The sequence below is a fragment of the Phycodurus eques genome, chromosome 3 (assembly GCF_024500275.1).
Source record: "Phycodurus eques isolate BA_2022a chromosome 3, UOR_Pequ_1.1, whole genome shotgun sequence".
Taxonomy (NCBI): domain Eukaryota; kingdom Metazoa; phylum Chordata; class Actinopteri; order Syngnathiformes; family Syngnathidae; genus Phycodurus; species Phycodurus eques.
The window spans coordinates 31,412,998-31,420,257 of record NC_084527.1 but is presented as its reverse complement, the minus strand read 5'-3'; positions in this window follow the sequence as shown (position 1 = coordinate 31,420,257).

The window sequence follows — 7,260 nt, the reverse complement described above, 5'->3', positions numbered from 1 at the left end:
ACAAAGCAAGAAAAAACAGCTTATAAACCTTTTAAAACAAAGAGAAAAAAATAATCTAATAAAAATTATAGGCATACTTACACTCTGGACTGATCACCAGTTAATAACAGGGCACATATGCTGTACAGAAGAGACAGATAACCATTCACACAATCGCTGACTGGGAACGAAACCAACACTGCCTGCACAAAAGTCAGGCAACTCAACCACTACACTATGCTGTGTGCATATGACAACATCGACAAGCTTGTGGACAGTACTATGCAACACGGGTGCCCATACTTGATAGTGACTGCGTGACATAAAGTTAAAGTTGTATTGGATATTCATATGGATGAAATTGTACCCTTGAATGTTTCCAGTTACACGCACACACGCACGCACACACACACACACACACACACACAGACAGACATATTCATTGTGCACATATTATATTATCTTTTTGTTTAATGTAATTCTTGTAAAATTTAAAGGTTTGGGTAAATGTCAAATTAAACGGATTTGTAGCGTTTTTCTATACAGTACAGACACGCACGCGCACGCGCACTCATGGGGTTTAACGTATATCAGTCCGAGTAACCAGCAGGGGGCATGAGTCCATCAGACAAGTTTTGATTTATTACCCTGCTCAGTCAATCCAGCACTCAGTGGAGCACCACCGCAGTTCGTTGTTGGTCTAACTGAGGCCTAACTCGAATTAGAGTGCGTTGCAGGGATCCCAGAGACAGATTAGGGTTATTTTTTGACCTTGTAAAATTACTCTAAGGAAAACCCCTACCATACACGCTTTCTCCTCAAGCTATTGTATGGGCATTCGACTTAATTTCCTTTTTCCAAGTGGTTTGTCGACGTTGAGGCCCTGTTTGGTCAAGGGCAGACAAAAGCACAGTGAATGCAAGCTGTTGACCGAATAATTTCACCGTTGATCTGCTGTGATGGAGCGAGTCACTGTAGTTCTCTCGCTGATGTAGCGCCACCAGTGAGTTAAATGCTAAGGTTGTGACTGTAAAATAATAAATAATAAAAACAAAATAAAATAAAAGAGGGGGGAGGTTGGGAGGGGGGGGGGGTAGTATGTGTATCCACGGGGGAAGATATCTTCAACATTGTTTCATTAGTTGGTTCATCTCTCTGAGGGCAAAGTTATGGAATACTGTTGATGTATTATATATTGAAACATTTGTGTGAATGATCTGTCAGTATTTATACAATATTGCTGTAGTTGAACAGAGTTTGGCCATTCATACAAATAGTATAAAATATTTAGTGAAGTGGACTTTGAATGCTCCAGCAGTTGTATGGTTGATGGGCAACCAAAATTGTAGGTAACAATATAAAGCACAATCACCAAACTTTAGGGTTCCAAAGATTCATAAATGCAAATCAGAATATTCTTTTAGTAAAATGTATTCATAAGAATAAAATTATGAAGTAACCTTAGGGCAATATACAGTAATGGGTAATGAATGTACACTATAAGTCATCTTTGAAATCTGATTCAATAGCTAGAAAACGTATGATATGTAAAGCCTGTCGACACAATACTGGCTAACCTTAACAACGGCAATCCCAAAATTGCATGAACAATGTGGCAATGTGAGAAAGCACACAAACTGATACTTCACATTTCAATTTAGACTGGATGCAACCTCACCTTGGCAAGCCACATTATTTATGGTGTTGATTGAAATGAGATGACTTCACAGAAAAGTAAAGTTTCAAGTGTTCATCTTGTAAGCCATATCACACATCCCATTTTGTGAAGGCGATATTAAGATGTAGGGAAATAAAAACTGCGTGATTGAATGTGATGTTAAGCGATATTGCTGGGGTTGGTTAAGGTTTTTTTCTGTGCAGTAAATGTCCACATTTGTTTGATCACAGTAAAACAAAACTGTGTATCCAACTATTGAATATATTTCTTTTATCAATGCATGTGTGCTGCCACTTTGCATATGATTCACATGAAAGACCTTAAAAATGTTTCACCAATTATTTTTGAAAAAGATGGAACCATATTTGACTGTAGCTTTCACCCACTGTGATAGACACAATGTTATCTTTTATCCGCATGCATCAAGCTTTTCCATCAGAAGATGGCTACGAGCGGTCAGGGTGGTTAGTGGGGGTGCATTGAACAAAATACAAATGACGAAGTCAAAATATGAGCTTGGCCTTATCCTTTATTTATTGTACAAATATATCTCGGAGACAGAGACAGAGCTTGTCTGATGCTAGGGCTCCACTGAGCTAGCCACAGCACACTTGCAAAACAAAATCATGCTCGAGACAAACAACAGATAGGCCATAATTCTTGGCCCCAATGACAGAGGGTTCGACTAAGCATGAGGCCCCCCTCCTCTGGTCAGTCAAGCTTGTTTTCTGGTCTGTGATCCCTATTAACCAGAGGTGCTGATTCAGACCAGTCGAGGACCTTGTTGTGACTCCGGGAGGTCAGGGGTGAGGCAGATCGATGGATATAACTTCTCTCCCTCATGTGCAACTTCTGCTGAGCAAACAGTCGGATAGCTCAGATGAGCAACTTTGTTAAGATTTAGGACAACCTTAATGTGGGCTGTTGGGGGGAGGCATGATAACATGTGTCTTACAAAATTTAGCCAATGAGAAGGATTTCTCTTAACATTAGATATTCACAATGCGCCCGTGTCAATGGGATGATAAAATAAGACATCTTTACTTTGAATATGCAATCTTTGATAGAAAAGAAAAAAGAAAATCGAAACGAAGCTATGCTAAAGCAACAACACCATTACATCTCCTATAACTATTTTTGTAGTGGTCATAGCATTTACAGTTATGTCTCAAAATAGACCTAAATAACTATTGCATATCCCTGTAACAGTAACACTATGACTACTATTCAAGCTATTGGTATACTTTATGGGTCATTTTCATATAATTTGATCAATAACCGTAGAGGCATGACCAACTATTTTTCTTTTAGAAAATAAATTGATTTGACTGATGAGTGTATTTGAAATATTGGCAGTTGTCATCCATCAAAAGGTCATAATTGTTTCTAAGAAAAACAAGATTCTAAAGTAACATTTTTCAAGCTTCTAATGCCAAAATGTCTTAACCGTTAAACGTCCAAAATGATGTTTTATTATTTGCAACATATCTGAAGATGCGAATTACATTTTTGGATTTATAGTATTTTTCTCCGATTGCTTAAGATTCATTCCCCATGAAAACTAACGCAAATGCACCTTAGTATCTTCAGAGTTCTTTTTTTTTTTTTTTTTTGTCACTCAAGCTGTCTTTACCGTTAAAACCACTGGAGGGAGCCTCATTATGTTGTTGCAATACACCAGAGGGATCTGTGAGCTGAAGTGCCAGGATGAGGCAGCCATTTTGCATTCACACAATAGCAGACAGCAAAATTAATGGGTTTGAATAAGTATGTATGAATGTATGAATTTGTGAACGTGTCGGAACTATCACGTCTTTACCGTTATTACGATTGTATAAAGACAGGAGTCTAATGGGTTAAATGAGTAGTTAGGATCACCTATGCACTTGTATTCGCAGAATTTGAAGGGCAGAAATTGTGCAACTCACCCGATTCTTATGAAGGTGATTATGTCTTTACCGTTATGCGCTTTTATCTTGACCATTATGAAAGAAGTGTATTTCAATGGGCCACCACAATTTGCTCTGTCAATAAGGATAGCCTAGTATGCGTAACATTTTGAATCATCAATCATTTTTGAAAATAGGATTTTAAGAGTGGCATTAACCCATCTAAGACCATCCATCCATTTTCTGAACCGGTTATCCTCACCAGGGTCGCGGGCGCGCTGGAGCCTATCCCAGCTATCTTCGGGAGAGGGGTGGGGTACACCCTGAACTGGTCGCCAGCCAATCCCATTGCACATATATAAAAAAAAAAAAAAAAACATTCACACTTATATTCACACCTACGGGCAATTTAGAGTCTTCAATTAACCTACCATGAATGTTTTTGGGATGTGGGAGGAAACCGGAGTGCCCGGAGAAAACCCACACAGTGCAAACTCCACACATGTGAGGTCGGGTTTGAACCCAGGTCCTCAGAACTGTGAGTTCGATGTGCTAACATTGTATCGCATAAATGCAAAAGACAATTATTTTGCTCAATCGTGATTCATAACACACTTACGTGTGTAAGAGTTTGTGGAGTCTTCATTAGAAAACTTATGGTGAAGGCCAAATTCTTTGTAAATGTGTATGGTACTTACAAATGAATTTTCTTAGCGGAGACAATATGCATTTTTTTTGTTTTTTTTCCAAATTTACAATAGTTTGTAGATGCTTTGATAACATGACATCCTTTTGTCAAAATACTCCAAGGATCACGACTACCCTAAACCTAAGCAGTTAAACTCAGCTTAAAAAGGTAATTTACAATAATATTTCCCCTTTAAGGACGGTTCCTCACCCGTTCCCGAATGACAATAGATTGAGTGACATGACACAATTTACAGAAAATCATTTTGTGTCACACTGCAGGTATCCCGTGTTTTCCCAAATTTATAAATGGGGCATGTTCAATTGTTAAGGACCCTCTGCTTTGTCCATACTTCCACACAGTGACCCTCGGTTGCCAGCAGATTCTGAGCAAAGCGCCCACAACTTCCTGTCCCAGCTAACAATAGACATTTGGACTTTTTGAATTGCTTACTGAGCAAAAAGGGCTGTCATTGTCCTGATTTATAATAAACTGATTAAAAGAGATGATTTACAGACAAATCTAAACAGAAATCTTCAAGAGAAAGAATGTTCAGAATAAAAACTAAATACAATGTCACCCTCCTAAAATAATGACCTGTCATTTTTTTTTTGACTTTACATACATTTCATTTATACCTACATACATACATACGTACATACAAATTAAAATTAGTTTGCATAGTTTCTCCTCCCTAATGTTAAAGATCATCAAACAAGTGTAAATATCAGCCAAAGATAACACAACTAAACATAAAAGGCAGTTTTGAAATGGTGATTTTATTCATTAAGGGGGAAAAAAACAATAAAAAGCTACATGGCGCTGTGAGAAAAATGAATTTCCCCCCTAAACCGAATAACCGGTTGGGCCACCCTTAGCAGCTGAAATCAAGCATTTTCTATAACTAAGAATGAGTCGTTCGCGTCTCTGTGGATATATGTTGTCACGCTCTTCCTTACAGAACTGTTTTAATTCAGCAACACTGGAGAGTTTTCGAGCACGAACGGCCTTTTAAAGGTCATCCCACAGCATTTCAGTCAGATTCAAGTCTGGAATTAGACTAAGCCACCCCAAAACCATTTTCTTTTTCAGCCATTCAGAAGTTGACTCGCTGGTGTGTTTTGGATCGGATGTGTTTTGGATTGTTGTCCTGCTGCAGAACCCAAGTGCACTTTAGTTTAAGGTCACAAACTGATGGCTGATAATTCTCCTTCAAGATTTTCTGGTGAACATCAGAATTCATTATTCCATCAATCACAACAAGTCATCCAAGTCCTGAAGTCATAAGCAGCCCCAGACCATCACACTGCTACCGTGGTTGCCTGCTGGCAGGGCCGACTTACCCATTGGTAGAGATTAGCACATGCTAAGGGTTCCGTGGCGTCAAGGGGGCGCCAACAAATGAGGAGAAAATCCACCTTCGATATCCATCCACTGGTTAGAGCGTCAGCCTCACAGTTCTGAGGACCCGGGTTCAATCCCCGGCCCCGCCTGTGTGGCGTTTGCATGTTCTCCCTGTGCCTGCGTGGGTTTTCTCCGGGCACTCCGGATTTATTTTAAAACAACAACACTGTGATTGTTTTTTGTTTCTTCAATTTTGTTTCTTATTGTTTCTGAACACTAGAACAGGCATCACATGGCTACCTGTTCCTTAGGGCTCCCGCGGCACTCCACACACTAAAACAATAGGTGCTGGCTCAACGTAAGACAAAACTATTTAATTTTTGTAATTTTTTTTTTTTTACTACTTCAACAGATATTTTTAAGGAAGGCGGCACAGTGGCCGACTGCTTAGCACATCTGCCTCACACTTCTGAGTTTCAAATCCAGCCTCGCCTGTGTGGGTTTTCTCCGGGTGCTCCGGTTTCCTCCAACAACATCCCCCAAAAAAAGAACATGCATGGTCGGTTAATTGAAGTTTCTAAATACCCCGTAGGTGTGAATGTGAGTGCGATTGGTTGTTTGTTTATATGTGCCCTGTCATTGGCCTGGTGACCAGTCCGGGGTGTACACTGCCGCTTGCCGAGAGTCAGCTGAGATAGGCTGCAGCATGCCCGCGACCCTAGTGAGGATAATCAGTATGGAAAATGGACGGATGTATGGATGGATTTTTAAGGCATTTGAGTTCCGGTATTGTTGAGCACATGCCACAAGACTAATCTCGTGAAGTAGAAATAAAGTTACAAATATCTGTGGAAAATGTCACTTTTTTCTTACACTAAGCAAACACCTGGTGTTTTACTACGTGGAGAGTGAGACTCGTGCATAAAGGGTTGAAATGAGATTGGCAATGGCAACTCTCCTTGGCGAGAAAAGATATTTCCCAACTACAAAAGGAGTGACTGACTAATGCAGTAGTAGAAAAGTATAAAATGTATTTCCAAATTTGACCCTGCGAGCAAGTGTGACTGAATGACTTTCTTAGTGTATGGTGTTAGGGCTAACTCAAAAGAAAAGAAGTAACAAAACAGTCTGACATCTCAGGTGTAGTAAAAAAAAAACAAGAAAGTCCTCCAATGAGAAAATGGGAAATACCTTACTCCTGGAAAATAAGTGGTCGTGGGATCTGGACTCGCATGATGTGTTTGGCAGTGAAGATACAGTAATCAAATTAAGATGTTCTAGTTCATATTTTAAATTGTGCTACATGTTATCTTATAAATTAAAGGAAATGTTAAAGGGACGCTGTGGAACATTTTCAGTTGCTTACGGACAAAAATCAATTTCTGTGTTTATATATGTGTTCTTATTGGTTTATTAGCACCTCTGCTAATAATTTGATACATTCTCTGAAGCGAATAATTATAGATTTATTTATACATAAGAGTCGTGACCCAGTAGAGGAGCGCCATGACAGTCTGCCATCTCTGAAACTGAAGTTGCCAGCTTTGTACTTGACAAGTAAGTCAACACTGCCTAAATTAGCTTAAAGCTAGCTTTTTTCATTCGGTTTTGTTAGACAGTGTTGTTGCTTTTTGAGGTTTTTTTTATATACGCCGGCTACCGTTGTTGCAATTTGTGTTTGA